This window comes from Ursus arctos, unplaced genomic scaffold (genome assembly GCF_023065955.2).
Source record: "Ursus arctos isolate Adak ecotype North America unplaced genomic scaffold, UrsArc2.0 scaffold_19, whole genome shotgun sequence".
Taxonomy (NCBI): Eukaryota; Metazoa; Chordata; class Mammalia; order Carnivora; family Ursidae; genus Ursus; species Ursus arctos.
Genome location: NW_026622863.1, coordinates 2,288,490 through 2,303,779, shown reverse-complemented (window position 1 = coordinate 2,303,779; position 15,290 = coordinate 2,288,490). Strand labels below are relative to the sequence as shown.

Sequence of the window (15,290 nt, the reverse complement as noted above, 5' to 3'; positions counted from 1 at the left end):
TCCTTCACCTGCAGCCAAATGCACGCGCCTCGGGTCACAGAGATGCATTTCCATTGGAAAAACCCCATGTCACTAGAGAAGATCTTTTCTCTCTCAAGAAGTTAGATTAAAGGGGGTCATTTTGCTTTCCAAGGAGTCGAACAGGAAGGTCTCATGGTGATTTCTGACATGCAAGAATTGTGCCATGAGCAGGTCTGATTGCAGAAGACAAAATCTTCTCCTCCTGATACCCGTTAGAGTAACACCAGTAGAACCCTCATACCTGCGATCTCAAAGGAAACCAGTTTGAACCTTACAGATGAAGAAACTGAGGCCCAGGGAGGCTGTGGGGCCTTCTCTAAGGCACAGATAACTGGCAGAGCTGTGATTCAAATCCAGGGCTCTTGACCTACACCCAGCGGGTTTGTTTTGTTTTGTTTTCCGTGTAACACATTCTCTGGGTAAAATTTGCTTATTTTTATCAGTTCTTAATTCCTGGAACAAATATCACCTACACGTTAGCCAGCAAATTTTAGTATTTCTTGGCCACCTGGAACGGAATGTCAGTAACTTGCAGACTCTTGGATGATTCCAAACTCTCACACAATCTTTCTCTCAGGGAGGATCCAGAATGTTCCAGGAACTTTGAAGGGCTCATCTTGGTCAAAGAACCTAGGACTATCAACCCCTCCTGGATTTCTGCTTCCCCACATTTAACATTGATAACACTGCTCTCTTAATTTTGCTTTTTGCCTTGGCTGCTAGGAAACTCAGAGCTAATTTGTATGCTTAGCTGCAAGAGCTTCCCTCCATCTAGATTTTTTTAAATGAAATTTCTGTCTCTACACCTTTCTTCTCCTCCCTTCTGCCTTTGATTCTGAATTAATGGTTTTTATGCTTTGTATTTTCAGCTTAAGTCAGTCAAAATTCCTTCTGAAAATGGATTAAGAACAACTAGTAAAATGAGTGCTTGCTCTCTCGATCTTAAACCAAAATAACTAACAAAATTACTCAACAACAGACAGAAAGAACATTGCAAGGGAAACACAAAAGTCAATAAGAAAAGAATGTCCCCCCCCCCGAAAAAAAAGCCAGTAAAAGGAAACCAATATGTTAATGATCAATCTCTGAGAAACACAAAGTTGTCATGGTGGACAGCCCATCCTGCTCTCATCATCACCGGCCACACAGAGGCAGAAAAGCACATCGGCAGGTCTGAGTCTCAAGCCTGAGGACTTACTCTTCCTGTGGTGGCCCAGGTGTGAGGAAGTGGTGGGACCGCAGAAGGCATCAACTCCAATTCCACCACTTCACAAATAAGGATTGAGGCCCAGAGAAGGTGAGTAACTTTCCCAAGGCCACACAGCTTGGAAGTGGTGAGGTCTAGATCTGGGCTTTTGCTACAGTATCACGCCCTTCCTCACTAACACCTCCCATTCCACCAAACCACATGAGACAGACGTAAGAATTTAATTCACCGACATGAGCTTTTTAGCTTTTGTTTTTTTCAGGACAGCCTAAAAGCTAAACCAAAAGAAAAAAGGCTAAGTTTCTACTCACTGATCTATGACAATCGACAAGCTGTGTTCATAGCGGGGGGGGGGGGTTACGTCTAGGTACCTTGGTTGGAGTAGAACAGATGATCTAAAATTCTGAGAAGCTCTATGGGTCGCCCAGGTGGCTTCGTCAGTTAAGTGTCCGACTCTTGATTTCAGCTCAGGTGGTCGTGAGAGCGAGCCCCGTGTCAGGCTCCGCACTCAAGCGTGGAGTCTGCTTGGGATTCTCTTTCTCCCTCTGCCACTCCCCCACTGCTCATGATCTTGCTCTCTCTCTAAAAAATAAAATAAATATTTTTTAAAAATAATTTTAAAAAATTCTGAGAAGCTTTATAGCTAAAATTTCAGAAAATGTTGGTAAAACAAGCTAGTCTACCTATTCAACAAATGCTTTTTTATTCTATAAATACTTGACCAGGGCCTTGCAGGCACCCAGCCCCACGGAGGAGAGGGGAACAGTAAACCAGGCAGAGCTCAAGTCCACCCAGGAAGCTCACGTGTGAGAAGGAGTACCTCAAAATGAGCCCTAATGCACTGGATAGTGAAGCAAGAGGAAACCCACAGCCTTTCCACAAAGCCGGCCTCTCTGTGAACAGAGAGAAGGAAAGCTTCACTCTCCAAAAGGAGTTAGTTGCTTCTGTAAAATGAATTAAAACAATGCGATCAGAAAGCGTGGTGTCCTAGGAGTACGTGTGTGCTGCCTGGAAACTCAGGCTGGCTGCCCCACATGATCAGCCCACCATCTTCATGGGGTCCCTGCTTTAGCATCTGCTGAAAATGTAATGTCGAATTAAACAGCCTCCCTGAAATCTGGGACCACAAACAGGCATGGGATCTAGAACATCAGTTTCCTGTGTACTCATGGAGAGGGACTGATCTAAATACGTTGAGAACGTCTTAGTGGTAAAAACGAGTGGATTTTTTTTTTAAGGAAAATTTTATTGGGAATATTTTTTCCCCTTAGGTGTGAAATTTGGCAGGTAACTGCATTCTCTGATGGACTGTTGAAGACTCGGTTAATTAGAAATAAGATTCGGGTCCAAGGTAAACATCTTGGGCCTGCTAAGTCTTCTTAGGATGTTTGTCTGAAATGCTTCTGAAAATAGTATAGCTTTCTATAAAGAAATATTAACCGGTGTTCATAAATGGAGTTGACTACGTTCTAACCCAACGCTTACTAAATTGGTATTAGACGAGGGATTAGTCTCTGATTTTATTTGAAAATCCCAAGGGGAAAGAAACTCTAACCACCGCTTTCTTATCCATTTTCCAGAAACAAGGCAAAGGAGCTTCCTCTTCAGTCAGAGCTGTGGGAGAATGTGGAGCAGCCCAATGGCTCAGTGCAGAAAATGAACACAGCTAATTGCCCGCTGTTTGTTGATACAATCAACCACACAGACAGAAAGCAAACAGCAGCACGTCCTCGGAGCTTCACTTGCACTGGGACACTTAATCCTCATTTGTGCATCCGTGCATCTCACAGCTGGGAGGCCACCCTCATTTTGGGATGGTCTCATCTTCCCCACTCAGTCTCCCCCAGTTGGTCTTTCAGCCTTCACACTACAAAGCGCTAAGAAGCATGTCAAGCCCCTCTGAACTCCCCTGAGGAACCCATAGTGAGGACGGCCCCTCTGATTTGGGGGAACAGCACCCCAAGGCAGCCGCTGGACATCATGCCCTGCTTGGAGGCTGAGCCTCCACTGGGCGCCCTCTAGGGGCCATGCACCAGAAAGTACCATTCCTCGCATTTTCGAAAGAGTAAGCCCCCAGGAGCAGAAAAGCTCTGCAAATTGCCCTCCCAACCGAAAGGGTTAAGTGGGAATTTGAAGCTAGACTTTTGGAGAAACAGGCAAGAAAATAAAGAGGATGAAGGGGTGCTTGTGGACATAAGTCTGGAGTGAGCGAGAACACAGATGGAAATCTAGCATGAGAGCAGAGGGTCCAGCAGCCACTGAGCTGAGCAGGCTCCCTCCCCACTGCTCTGATGATATGGAGGTTCTGGGGAGCCCAGCTGCTCACCCACATTTGTCCCCAGCTTGTGCTCAGCTGGGAAGTTCCCTCCTTCCCTCTGACGGATGCCAGTCCTTCTCCCATCCCTTTTCCTGACATTTACCAAACTGTGTGTGACGATAAACGAGTGAACACACACATAAATGCCATTATTAATCACTAGACATCAGCCCCACACAGGCGGGGATCTGGGTTCATTCAATCCTCCGTACTAATGATGTCTGGCACATAGTAGGTGTTCCATGAATAAATGCTGGACAAACATTATGCAAAAACTACTTAATAGGGGCGCCTGGGTGGCACAGCGGTTGAGCGTCTGCCTTCGGCTCAGGGCATGATCCCGGCGTTAAGGGATCGAGCCCCACATCAGGCTCCTCCGCTATGAGCCTGCTTCTTCCTCTCCCACTCCCCCTGCTTGTGTTCCCTCTTTCACTGGCTGTCTCTATCTCTGTCGAATAAATAAATAAAATCTTTAAAAAAAAAAAACTACTTAATAGTAAGTCTTTGTTGAATGATAGATTAAGGACCCAGGTCTCCTGGGTCTCGGTGCCAATTCCATGAGACTGTCATCTTCCTAGACCCCAAAGGGACCACACTCCTGCATTTCAGTCACTTGAGCCCCTCCACCTCCTTCCCATTCTACCTTGAGGCTGCAGGAGAGAGAAGATATGCAGGGGCTGCTCCCTGTCTGCCCCCAAAATCCATAGTTGGCAGGAGTTTCTTCGAGAGGCTCCCAAGCCTGGCAGGCAAGGACTGGAGGTCACAGCCTCCCAGCAGACAAGGCTCAGGACTTTGCTTTGTGCATCCAGCCCAGGTGAGAGGGTCCGGTCCCCCAGGGCCCACACATGGCCTGCTGTCCGCCTGCTTGTGGGGTGTCCCCAGCTGCCCAGAGCACATGCTTCTCCACCTCCCAAAGCACACTGGATGCTCTGTGAGTGGGGAAGTCTCCCTCCCCTCCTATCCACAAGGAGCTTGCAGCCTGACCGCACTTGCACTTGCGGGTGAGAACAAATGAGGCATCATGCCCCCTGGGATCTTGGTGCCTTTGTTTTAAAGTCTTTCCTCTTAATGAATCATAAAAACTCTTCCATCACCTCCTTTTCCTGTATGTCTCTCCTCCCTCTCCTCTCTGGGGCTACTGAGGCACGAATGCATAATCCAGAGTGACGAGTGAGGACCAGGACAGGGAGAAAAGTTTAAAAGAAAAAGAAAAGAAAGAAGAGCTGGCTGCGCCCTCTCGGCATGCTCGCGTGCCCGCAGGGAAGACGTGGCTGGTGTTCCAGGTGGAGGAGCTGTTGGGGGCTGGGTGTGTGACAGGTCTGGTGGTGCAGGGATTCTGCTGAGGGTATGGCAGCCTCCTCTTGATGTTGCTTCAAGACCCCCCAAATCCAGCAGCTTCAAGAGGACCCCCCAGGTTGCTCCACTGATCCCTGAGAAATCACTCACTCAACAAATACTTACTGAGGGCCTACTATGTGCCCGGCACATGGGGTCCAGCAGTGACCACATGGGACATGAGCACTGTTCACCCAGACGTGGGGTGAGGAGATAGACCTCAAACATTAGGAATAAATTAGTCGATGTATATGAGTGTCCTGAGGCTCCTATCACAAAGGTGCACCCACTAGGGCCTCACAGTAGAGATATCTGTTCTCTCAACCATGGTGCGGGCAGAGCCACCTCCCTCTGGACCCTAGAGAGGAAAATCCATCCCAGGCCTTTTGCTCAGCTGGGTGTCCTCGGCGCTCTTTGGCTTGTAGACACATCACTCCAAGCTCTGCCTCTGCCTCCCACAGCCTCTCCTGTGCACCTCTGTGTCCCCATCTTCTTAGGAGACACCTGTCATTGGATTAAGGCCCACTCTAAAAACCTCATTTTAACTTGATCATCTGCAAAGACCCTATTTCCAAGTAGGGGCACACTCATAGGTTCCAGGGGCTAGAACTTGAATAGATCTTTTCAGGGAACATAATTCAGCCTACAGTTGTATTTGGAGAAAATAAAGCAGAGAAAGCAAGAGCCAGAGTCAGGGGACAACATGTGTCTGTATGTCCAAACAGTGACATGTCCAGCATCTGTACTCTTAGTGGGCCAGGACAAGAGTGACCCCATCCCCTTCGGACCTGGGGGACTCTGAGGCCACTTTCTTTTCACTTGGCCCATTCAAAGCAGAGATGAAAGTCACTATGAGCACCATTTGGTCACCAGGACCCCTGGTGCCAATTTTCTCGACCCTTCTCTGCGCCCGGGGCGTTTGTCTGGCTTTGCAGAGTAGGGCTCTTTCCAGCCTGTGCTTCAGGCGAGAAGCTGACACATCTCCACTAAAGCTGCCTCATAAAAGCTGGAAATATATTGAGCAAAGGATTCCATTTCCTGTCCTCGGCCGGCAGGCGCATGTACCAGGCTTTCATTCTCCGCCAAGTTCTCCAGGGAGGTAACACTGCAAACCATTTTTCTGCATAAATGTTTACACTGTATAATTTTCCTTTGGTGCAAAGCATTTCATATACATGGGGAAAACAAGACAGAAACCAGCGTAGCTGAGATTTCCAAAGACGGGGGGTCTCTGGACCTGAGGGTCAGGGAGAGAGGACCGACACTGACAGTCAGGTGAACAGGCCCTAGCTTCTCCAGACGTCCCTGGGCCCACTTCCTCATATGGAAGCTGCAAGCAGGCATGGGTTTGGGCAGAGCAGAGAGCTCTACACACTCGTGTGGTATCCTCTGAGCCTAAGATCCGCAAGTATCTTAGATAAGCTTCTCTCTCATTAATGCCCCTTTGTTTTGAGACCTAAACTGGTTCGTATTTGCCTAAAGTCCTCAACAGACCAGGAAAAATAACTTTTTAAATTAACAGACTTTGTGCTTCAGAGCAGTCTGAGACTTACAGAGAACTGAGCAGAGCTCCCACATGCCCAGAGGTGGGCTCCTGCCCAGGCTGTGGGGCTCAGAGTCCAGGCTCCTGGCTGGTGTCCCACACAAGGCAGACAGCTGGCTGAGGACACCCCAATGGGCCCAGTCCATGGGACCTGCTCCCCAGCACTTCCCTTCGAGAGGGGAGCATACAAGGGATCAAGAGAAGATGTGGTTAACGAGTGTACCAGAAAGGAGATGACCAGGACAGCGTGGCACAGACTAAGAGGAGGCGCCTCCTTTGACTGGGTGTTCAGGGGCAAAATTTTTACACATTGCTGTTCATGGCCTTGTTTTATTAGTAATACTGAAAAGTGAGAAACAGCCTCAAGGTTCAAATATAGAGTGTGGTTCATTAACCTCAGTAGCCAATGGATGAAACAGTACGTGGCCACCAAAAACACCTGGGGAAATGCTTACAATATAATTTTAAGCAAAAAAAAAAAAAAAAAGAAAGAATATAAAATTGTACTTGCATGCATTACCCTGGAGCACACAAAAATATACATACATTAGAAAGAAACACATCACATAATTAATGGGGTTTGTCTTTGGCAGCTGAAGGGATGGAAATACATTTCTTTAATAAATACCTACCCTTATACAGTAGATGGGGAGAAGTTTTAAACAAAGAAATGACCCAAAAGCTCAAATCAGTTCTGATGCCAATTGGAGGTTATAAGATTAAAGGGCCAGTATTTAAACCAGTATTACTGTGTTTGACATTCAGCGATTTCTGACCACTCAGCACCAACTAGCTTGGAAATGACTTCAAGATAATTCACATGTATATTCATATGTATACCATATATTTATATGTACATACATGTATATTCACACATGTATAGTATGTATACACACATATATACACACTCAAAAACACACATATATATCTCCATCAGGATTTTCTTCCCCAAGGAAAAGTTACAAACCTTAAATTTGTTTGGCCAAAAAAAGAAAAAAATCCCTGAAGGTGGGCCCCACATGGTCTTAGGAAAACAGATGGCCAGTTGGGATTTATGAATATATGATAGAGAGGAATAATTTTACACATGACATGTTCCTGGCAGAGTGTCAGCCATACATGTTCAAAATTATTTTTTAATTAATTTCAATAGTAAAAAAAGAAAAGAAAAGAAAAAAAGTCATTGAGTAAATCCCCTGCCTCTAAGCATTTTCACTTAAATAGATCCATTTGTTTTTTAACTGACTCAATAGAAATTCATACGCCAAAAAAATGAGGTCTGAGCGAGTAGCCTTGGCCTCAGACCATAAACCTGGCTGCTCTGAGCGCTAATCCAGGCCCGGTTTTAAACTCTCCCTGTGGTCCTGGGCGAGCTACTCAGGCCTAGCTTTCCAGTTTTTGCAGAGAGTTAAAGTCACCGCGTGTTCTGCAGGGCAGGGCTGTGCCTGGGGGGCCAGGACTGGCCATAACATCAGGCCGCACACATCACATGGGCACAGAGAACCAGCTAAGGGCTCTGTGGAGCGCCTGAGGCCACTCGCCAGCCAGGGGCCAGGGGCCGGACACTGTCCCCATCCCAGCCTCACTCTCCCCATCAGAAAGATGGGAGTAACAAAGTACCCCTCATCAAGACTGAATGAGATAAAGCCCTCACATGCCAAGGGTCTCCCTGAGAGTGAATTCCCTACAGTGCTGTTTACCTCTCCTTCCCAGTTCCTTTCTAATAACTGACTCCCCGAATGGGTGAGTTATGCTGCTGTGTTTTCCTTCCGCAAAGGCTGGTTTTGAGCAATCACGGTTCATTTTACTGAGCACTTACTAGGTATCAAGCACCTCCCCTATTATCAGTTACTAGGTTATTTTCCCCCGAGACAGATGGAGAGGCTGCAGCTCAGTCAGCAGAACTGGGATTCTAGTGCAGGCCGTTGGACCCCCAAGTTCACAAGCTCAACCCCTCCTCCGAGCTACACGTGAAGAGACAGGAAAAGGAACATGGATGCCAACTAGGATCCGAGATCTGAAGGAATCCATACAGCTCCCCTCCTCCTACCCTCTCCCACCAGGCCCGGACTCAGGAGCCACCATTTTCAAGCTGTGTGGTCCCGGGTGGATTACTGGGCCTCTCTGTTCCTCCTTTTCCTGTTTCAAGATAACACCACCACCTACCTCAGGGGCGGCTGCGAATTATATTCAGTGAAAGAATGTATGTGAAGCGTTTGCAGTGACAGGTCAGGAACTGAGATTCAGAGACGCTGCACAATCTGCTTGGCAGTCCACAACCTAGGTACCCCCGCCAGCTGCAGGGGAAGCTGGGAAATGAGGACATGGGGTCATCGGGATTAACTGAGACCTGGGGTTGACGAACCTTTTTCACAAAGGACCAGGCAGTGAATATCTTCGGCTCTGTGAACCACACAGTCTCTGCTGTCACTACTCAACTCTGTCACAATCATCAGTGAATGTGTGCGGCTGTGTTCCAATAAAACTTTACTGACACAAAGAGGCACTTGCCCTCAGCTGTAGTTTGCTGACCCCTGTCGCAGATGGGTCTGGGGCTCGGTGCCCTGGACTTAGTCAGAGTTCTGATAGGAAGGACGTGGAGCAGAACAGATACAGAATATGCCACAATCACTAAGTTAAATTTACGCAGCAAGAGCTGCCAAATGCAACAGAAATGAAGGGCCAGGGCACTGCTAAATGGAGGAAGAGCTCTGCACTAAGTGTCTGGTGATCCTAGAAGCGGCCCTCCCTCCTTGTCCCTCTCAGGAGTCTCCCACAGACCCCAGCTCCAGGTCTGCTTTCTGGGCTAGAAACTCAGCTGCTTCTAACATGGGTGTGGGCGGCTGGGTAGGGAATGGCGCTCCTTTCTAGCTGGGGTCTCCCATAGACGGTCTCCTCGCCCAGGTTCCACCTGGGGCATGGACTTGGGTTCAAGTCCCCATGCTCTTTCTGGCTGCAGGGCCTTTGCACATGCTGTTTCCTCTGCCTTCAACATCCTTGCCCACCCACTTTCCACCTGGCCAACTCCTTCCCCCTCCAGGCCTCAGCAGAGGCACCAATTCCCAGGGACGACCTCCCTCAGCCAGACACCACCCTCTCCTGGCTCGGGCCCCCTTTTACAAACTCCCATATGCACCTGCACTTCCCCTTGTAATTCTAACCACACTGTGGTTCTACAATATTTACTTGTCTCCCCCACTGGATTCAGAGCCCTGTGTGAGTGGGGACCACATTGGTTTTATTCCCCGTGGTTTCCCCAGTTCCTAGCTCAGGATCTGACTCAAATATTTGTTGAACAAATTAATAAATAAACAGAAAGAAAACTAAATGTGCAAGTAGAAATCTCTCCTTCCAAGGAAGATGTTAAAACTCAGTGGCATTACATCACTGGAATAAGTATGTTTTAACTCTTTTTCCCTCTTCTAACATTTTCCCACTTTCGTGCTTTCCAAATTTATAAACTGGGGTAAAGTGAGTTCGCATAAAGGACTAAGCTCTGTTTTAAAAAGTGCTTCACTGACTGATGTATTTCATTAGCACTGAAAACAATGCAGTTACATTATATGTAACTACTAATCCACATGTGCGTAAATTCGCCTCTAAGGACAACTTAGTATTTTTATGATATGATTTCAATATTTCCCCATTGTTCCAGTGCAATATTTTTTGCTATTAAAATACATAATAAACTTCTAGAGGGGGGGAAAAACAGGGTCACTCCAAGCAAGTAAAAGCAAGAGACTAAGGACTCATATAACCACTTTTTCTTTGTCTCTGATGAAGGAAGTTTCTGAAACTAACTTTACCTCCTCGGTTATAAAAGTACATTGAAAGAGTCATAGACAGGCCTCAAGATTAACTTGAACCCGTCGCACTGCTTGAGCTTTCTGCCCTCGTCCTGCTCTGCAAAGACAGAGTGGTGTGTGGTAAGCTCCTAGAAACCAAGGAACCCTGGCTAGTAATGTCTACTGACTATTTGCTGTGTCCTCACATGGCACGGAGGTGGCTCTGGTCTTTTTTTTTTTTTTTTTCAATTGAGGTATAATTAACACTCAGCATCCTATTAGTTTCAGGTATACGATATAATGACACTACTACAGGTCTCTGCATCTTCTTATAAGGACACTGATCCCATCACGGGGGTCCTGACCCATGACCTCATCCAATCACCTCCCAAAAGACCTGATCACCTCCAAATACCATCACACTGAGAACTAGAGCTTCGACACAGAATTTGGGAGGCACACACATTCAGTCCATAATACTCATTAATATTTTTAATGTTGATTGCATGTTGAAAGGATGCTATTTTGGATATATTCAGTTAAACAAGGTATATTATTAAAATTAATTTCACATTCACTACTTATAATGTGCTTACTGGAAAATTCTGGATTATACATGTAGCTCCAATAGTATTTCTATTGGACTGCCCTAGTTCACAGACCGTGGATGTGAACTCCACCCGCATGACTGCTGTATGGCCTCAGGTTCCTAATTCACTAAATGGGAGTCATTCTGGCACAGAAATGTGAGTTGGCTTTATCTGCACCATCACCTGGCAAACAGCCCTTCCAAATGGGCCCTGTTCCCTAGGAGCAGGTGTGTCTGCTGGAACCCTCTCCCTAGTGAAGAGCACTCTGCCCCTTTAGTCCTGGCAGGACCTAGGGGATCACAGGGCCTTTGTTTGGGAAGAATTGATTGGCAGGAGGCTCCACGCAAGAAAAACAAACAGGGCCCCTCCCTGTGTGGTTATTTAAGAGAAATGCTTGAAAACAAACAAGCAAAGAAAGAAGTAGTCAGGAGAGAGAAATCACAGTCATTCAGGAGGTGCCCTTAGAGCTCACTCCAAGCCCCAGACAGGAGAGCGCAGAGCGGAGGAGGGCTGCACAGGCAAAGGGCACTCAGGGCAGGAGACGGGCAAACGCAGCACCCAGCTCAAACTAACCCAAGTCTGGCAGGAGGAGGAAGCTGATGGGAGTTCAGGTGAGGGAAGGAAAGGGGTCCCCACATGTGGAAGTAATTACTGAAACATTCTGCACCTTTCCAAATGGCAGACAGCCCCTCCAGCTCCAAACATCTTTGCATCCCCCAGCGCAGAGCCCCTGAATCCAGCTGTCTGAGGGGCACTTTCAGCATCGGCCCTGGAAGCCAGAGGAAAACATACCAGCTCAGGCTCGGGGAAAGGGGCATTCTGCTGGGGCCCTTCTGGGCTAGGGCCACAGAACAAAAATGCAAGGATGGCTTGTCTACTGCCACTGGGATGGAACCAGCTGGAACCTGCTCACATCCTGCACCAGCTGGCAGTCACATTGTGATGGATGAGGGTCAAGAACCTGCCCCTGACCTGTGTCCTGGGGGGGTGGGGCTTTCCTTAGTACTCCTGGGCCCTCTGTGGGGAGAGGGATGAAACTGGCTGAGCCACCCAGCAACAGTTCCTGAGCCTCTGAGAGGCCTCCGTCTGTGGCACTCTGTGGATATTACAGTGAGCAGGTGAGAGACACTGGTTTTGCAGAAAGAAGAGTCCTACATCCGACAGTTTCAGCAAGGACCTCTGCCCATTCACCACCTAGAAACACTAAGCTGCTGAGCAAGCAGGCCCAATGGGATCATCCACATGGCGTGCTTTTTTGAGAGATTCTGATCAAGCACTTGCCCAGGCCAAGCTGAGCGAGGGCAGGCTGCTCTCTGCCTCTGCTCTGCCCACCAGGGAGTTTCCCAGGAGGCACTGCGTGTGCCATTCTCTCCACCCTGAGTGCGCCCCATCATCACACGCTCCCAGCAAACACCCCACCCTGCCACTGCGGACCTCCTGGAGGAAGCCTCCCTGACCCTGTCCTACGTCCATCAGACTTAAATGCACCCCCTCAATCCCCAGGCCCTTGCACAGTCCTGCTGTTGCCCTCCACTGCACAACATGATCACATGTAGAGGTCCTTGTTCCCGTGTCCAGCTGCCATGAAGGACCTCTATCTATATCACCCTGGCATTCACTGACTAGACCGACAGTTCAGAACCATTCTGAGCCCTTCCCCTGTAATAGGGAGCATAGGGGGGCCACCGGCCTGGGTCTGAATCCCAGCCTAACCCTCCTCCTCACTGTGACCCTGAGCAAGTGACTTGACAACTCGGTGCATAATAACAGCACCCACCTCCTAAGGTAGGAGCAGCCAGTTTCCTCTAGTTGAAGCGCTGAGAGCAGTGCCACACAGCTGGACCAGGGACGCTGCAGAGGGTCAGCTGCAATTTCTCCCCTGCACAGAGCACAAAACCAAACACTTTGATAAAATTCTGATGTCAACCCCAACAGCACACTTGGAGCTCTCTGCCTTAAAACAGGAGGCCGGGGTTAAAGCCTCCAGCCTCAGGACAGAGGGATTAGCAGCACTGTGTCTGCTTAGTTACTCAGCTCCTGCTTCTCCAGAAGACGATTCCCTCAAAAGACAAGACTATGTAGTGCAGAGAAGAGCGCGGCTGTCGCCTCCCAGTGGAGCTTGGGGCTCAGGCTAATTTCCCCCAGGTGCTCTGGGCCAGTTTTTCTGGAGGGCCAGGGACAGAACAAACAGCCTTTCCTGTCCCCCAGGGATTACAGCGTGAAAACACATTTAAACATTACCTTAAGATGCTGAAAGGCCATGTCCACATAGGACACTCCACGTACTTATATTTTAAAATAGCAGCATGCCAAGAGCTCTCACAAGTGATGGACCCCTGCCTTGGACTACTGAAAAGTGTTCACCTTCCAGAAAAATAATTCAAGCAGAGTGACGTGTGCCTGACAAAAGTACTCAAAGGGTGCCTTCCCTCCTGTGGAACAGTCTTCCCTTCCCCAGGTGTCAGGGTCATGTGAGATGCCGGTGAGGGATGTTTGGAAATTGTTCCTACTGTGATATTATAACACTCCAAAGGAGTCGTGGCTCAGCACCCCTGGCACAGGGAAACATCCTTGTTCCAGGTACAAAATCAATCATCAATGTAAGAAGAAAGGGCCCAACTTTCTCTGCTCCTCAAGTTCAAGGTACTCCCTCAGATCAAACCTTGAGCACAGAAGCTGAATGCCAGGTAGAGTTGAAACGGAAAGTTCTTGGACAAGCATCACAAGCCTGAACTCAAAGTTCTGCCCCTACTGCTTCTGAGCTGTGTGACCCTAGGCTGGTTTCTTGACCTCTCTGAACCTCGGTGTTCTCATCCACAATATGGTAGAAATATCAGAACCTGCTTCCCAGGTTGACAGTGAAGACTCAGTGAGAGCTGGTACTTGAAGGCTCTGTTTTGGAAACTGTAACACAGAAAGATAGACTTTCATCTATCTGAAGGCCAGTGTGTTCTGTCTTGCCATCCAAACAATCTTTAAATCCTATTAAACACCCAGGTGTTCAAAGAGAAGTAAACAAAGACCTTTGCTGCTTTGCTTTTCACAAAGGCAAATCAACTGGAACTCAATTCATGTCCGTCAAAATTCAGTATAACCCCCAGACACTGAAGAGCACAGAGCAGATGAATAAGGAGGGCGTTGGAGAGAACATCCAGATATTTTGTGAAGTGGGAGGGAACTACACCCCAGCACAATGCGCCCACAGCCTGTGCGTGATGGCAGGACCATTTTTGCTCAGTATCAAATCTGCAGCTCCCAACATCACACCTGGCAAACAGCAGGTGCTCAGAAACATTGGGTGAATCAACGCACATGTATAGTATTATTCAACACGTTGAAAGTACACTGAACAAAAGAAGTCTTACTATTCACACACGTATGAGTGCCAGGTAAGGAACTAGGAAAGAGGCATCTAAACCGCTCAGGGTGATTCCCTGCGGAGGCAAGGGCAGCACATTTTGGTATAACTCCAGAATCATCTGAATCCTTAGTTCTGGAGAGTTGGGGTGCTGACTCCCCACACCGTCAAAAATCTATATATAACTTCTGACTCCCCCAAATTTAATCTACTGATAGCCTACTGTTGAGCAGAAGCCTTACCAATAACATAAACAGTTGGCTACCACATATCATGTATGTTACATGCGTTATATACCGCATTCTTATAGGGCAATCAGCTAGAGGAGAGAAAATGTGACTAAGAAATCACAAGACGGAGGAGATACAGTTACTGAACTGTATTTATTGGGAAAAAAGGGGGGGCAGCTGGGGGGCTCTGTCGGTTAAGCGTCAGACTCTTGATTTCAGCTCAGGTCGTGATCTCCGGGTTGTTGGACCAAGCTCCATGTCAGGCTCCACATTGAGCATAGAGCCTGCTTAGGATATATTCTCTCTCTCTCTCTCTCTCTCTCTCTCTCTCTCTTTCCCTCTCCCCCCTTTCTGCCCCCAACCCTGCACTCTCTCTAAAAAAAAAAAAAAAAATCCACATATAAGTGGACCAACACAGTTCAATCCCGTGTTGTTCAAGGTTGACTATATATTCTTTTTTTTTTAAGATTTTATTTATTTATTTGACAGAGATAGAGACAGCCAGCGAGAGAGGGAGGGAACACAAGCAGGGGGAGTGGGAGAGGAAGAAGCAGGCTCATAGCAGAGGAGCCTGATGTGGGGCTCGATCCCAGAACGCCGGGATCACGCCCTGAGCCGAAGGCAGACGCTTAACCGCTGTGCCACCCAGGCACCCCGACTATATATTCTTGCATAGCTTGTATAATCTATAAAATATTCTATAAAGTAATAAACCCCCCAAATAAAAAGCAAAACAAAAAAGACATGTATAACTAATGCCCCCTATTAGATCACAAGAATTCAGGAATCATTAGAAAAAAAGTCTTTGGTGACCCATAACTAAAATTAAAATTAGTAAAGTTGGAGGAGAAAGTTGCACAGCAAGGACCGCCCACCCCAGGAGCAGGAAACTGGTGGAACATTC

At 47.7% G+C, this 15,290-nt stretch overlaps 1 long non-coding RNA gene across 1 annotated transcript in view; it reads right to left on the bottom strand.

The window, feature by feature from the left end:
- The window catches only part of LOC130544072 (uncharacterized), a 296,307-nt gene extending 281,582 nt beyond the window's left edge, over positions 1-14,725 (bottom strand). Inside the window, exons 1-2 of the long non-coding RNA XR_008960024.1 lie at positions 12,576-14,725; positions 1,600-1,810 (exon numbers count right to left, since the gene is read on the bottom strand). This is a non-coding gene — a long non-coding RNA (uncharacterized LOC130544072). The remainder of the gene's footprint in view (positions 1-1,599; positions 1,811-12,575) is intronic.
- Between the last annotated feature and the right edge of the window lie 565 nt (positions 14,726-15,290).